The sequence below is a fragment of the Chlorella variabilis genome (assembly GCF_000147415.1).
Source record: "Chlorella variabilis unplaced genomic scaffold CHLNCscaffold_31, whole genome shotgun sequence".
Taxonomy (NCBI): Eukaryota; Viridiplantae; Chlorophyta; class Trebouxiophyceae; order Chlorellales; family Chlorellaceae; genus Chlorella; species Chlorella variabilis.
The window spans coordinates 132,074-135,019 of NW_005435057.1; positions in this window are offsets into that span (position 1 = coordinate 132,074).

A 2,946-nucleotide genomic window follows, 5' to 3' on the forward strand; every position below is an offset into this window, starting at 1 on the left:
TACAAGACGCACTGCGATGAGCACGGTGCAAGCAATGCCAAGGCGGTTCCGGTCCGTTGGACAATGGGAGGTGTAGACAATGCAGAGGTTAGTGCATTACAAAAGGGCGACGCAGGGAGTCATAGAACTTGCGGCACATGATGCATTGGTTGCGCTGTATCCATCCCATCAAGACGTATGACTAATAGTCATGCTGTCATGTTTGGTTACGGTGCAGGGCGGTGAGGATATCGAGGAGGGCTTGGGCAACGGCAACAATCTACCACCCATGGAGGAGCCTGACTCTCAGGAGACCAGTGTCGATAATGGAGAGGTGGGCATGGTATGTTGGTGGACATTGGTGGGCTGTTGAAAAACCTAGTGTGGGCTGTTGCGCACATGCTTAGGAGTATGGACACCACCCACCACCACCACCGAACCGAACTCACACACTACCCTCGTGTTCCTTTGCAGTTTTGCGCCAACCTGCGTGCCATGGTTGATTCCACCAAGGTTGCCAACAAGAACAAGAGGAAGGCTTCGGCAGCCCTGAAGAAGGCAAGCAAGGCTGCACGGGTTGCCGATGAGGAGTTGGTTGAGCAGCAAAGCAGCGAGGGGGAGGAGGAAGAGAATTATGACAGCGACGGTGATGCAGTCGAGGAGGAGGAGGAGGATTGCAGCGAGGAGGAGGAGAACAGCATGGGGGAGGAGTAGCGTATGAATTCAACATATTGCATTTTCACATGGCTTGGCAAGCATGATGCAATGAACAACATAGTGAATTTGTGCAAGCCATGTGACATACCAACAATGCATGCCAATTCTATTGTGTCATGCCCACGGAGGTCCATTGTAATTTCCATTGACGTCCGAGGAGGTCCTAAGATCCAACAGGGGGTTGGACGTCCATCAATTAAGTGGACGTCCAGCAAGGCGTGGACGTCCAGCAAGGGGTGGGGCGTCCTGGGATGTCAGCGGTAGGTCTACGGACGTCCGATCAGTCCGCTTCCCGGGAGGTCCATAGGACATGCGCCATGGACATTGCTTGGACATCCAGGGACATACTGAGTGACCCTAGTGCTGGACAGCCGGCAGGGTAAGCGGGTTCGGCCCCAGCACATTAATGTGCCCAATCCCTGTAAAACACACACACACACACACACGACGCGCCAAGTGCAGTACCCCCCACTAGTAGTGAATGGGTCCCGGGGAGGCCTGTGCCGAAGCCTTGGCGATTCTATTAGGCGTTCCCGAAGGAATTGGCTTAGATTGGCGCTGAGCCGGTCAGCTATGCCGCGTTTGTCCTCACAAAGTTTCGACATGGGAGGAATCGAACCTGTGCCCTCTCGGAGGGTTTAGACACTAGCTCCAGCGCCTGGCAGCACATCGACGATTTTGCTGGCAACATGCACTCGTGCTGATCCCGTAACGCCATGCTGGCCATATCAAACTAACGAATGCCTAAAAATCTACCCAGCAGCTCAAAGCGCGGTTACATTGGCCGCTTCAAATTCGTGTCTCTCAAATGTGAAATTGTGAGATGGTACGCCTTCCCCAGTAAAGCCAACTGTGATTATCCTATGGAATGGATGGTATCTCTGTACATATTTAAAGGCGAGATATCCTGAACTCGGACCCGTTCTTTCCGGATTGTAGTAACTGGACCGGAGGTCCGCCACAAAGCTGGAGTCCCAATGGAGTGTCTCAAAGTGTGGCAGCTTGATCAGCTCTGTGATGTGTGGGTTGCTTTCCAACCAACCGCCTAGAAAAATCAGAGTGTCGAAGTGATGTAACAACTCGGGGATCAGTTTTTGCCCGTTGTACCGCGTGTCGTCCTCGGCGCGCAACATCCATATAATCTGCTCCCTGGGGATATCAGCGAAGTATTTCAGCGGATAGGCGTCATTGAACATGAACAGTAGGTCCCCGTTTGAATCTGAATCGACTCCCAAGTTGAGTTTGCGTCGTAGTTGTTGGCGAATAAGTAGACGCGGGGGGGGGTCTCGAGACACGTGGAAGCCTTCACCCTTTGCGACAAGCTGGCTGGGGCCAGGGCGGAGCATGGAAGATATAAAATGTCCCCATAGAGAAGCTACTGTGAATGCTACAAGGATGAGCACCACCAGATGCCACAACTGGACTGGCCGTTGTAAAAATGTGTTGTGGATCATTTCAAGACACAAACGGCGGCAGGCGCGTCGGATCTAAAGCTATAAAATCGAGCTTTCAATGTTAGGGCGCACCAGTGAAATCTGGGGTAGCAGGTTCCGCCGCGCCAATCGCGGCAATTCGATAGTAGCACTGGAAAATGGCAAGTTGCTCGTTTTGAGTTATTAGGCCGCGGCTAAGAAAGGCCTTCTTTGAAGGCGCTGGAGCTAGTGTCTAAACCCTCCGAGAGGGCACAGGTTCGATTCCTCCCATGTCGAAACTTTGTGAGGACAAACGCGGCATAGCTGACCGGCTCAGCGCCAATCCAAGCCAATTCCTTCGGGAACGCCTAATAGAATCGCCAAGGCTTCGGCACAGGCCTCCCCGGGACCCATTCACTACTAGTGGGGGGTACTGCACTTGGCGCGTCGGGCAGATCAAATAATGGTCTAAAGCTAGACGTTAAAACCGGGAAGTGAAGCTTGTGGAGGCTCTTCCCCACCTTTACCTTTAGGCCGCGGCTAAGAAAGGCCTTCTTTGAAGGCGCTGGAGCTAGTGTCTAAACCCTCCGAGAGGGCACAGGTTCGATTCCTCCCATGTCGAAACTTTGTGAGGACAAACGCGGCATAGCTGACCGGCTCAGCGCCAATCCAAGCCAATTCCTTCGGGAACGCCTAATAGAATCGCCAAGGCTTCGGCACAGGCCTCCCCGGGACCCATTCACTACTAGTGGGGGGTACTGCACTTGGCGCGTCGGGCAGATCAAATAATGGTCTAAAGCTAGACGTTAAAACCGGGAAGTGAAGCTTGTGGAGGCTC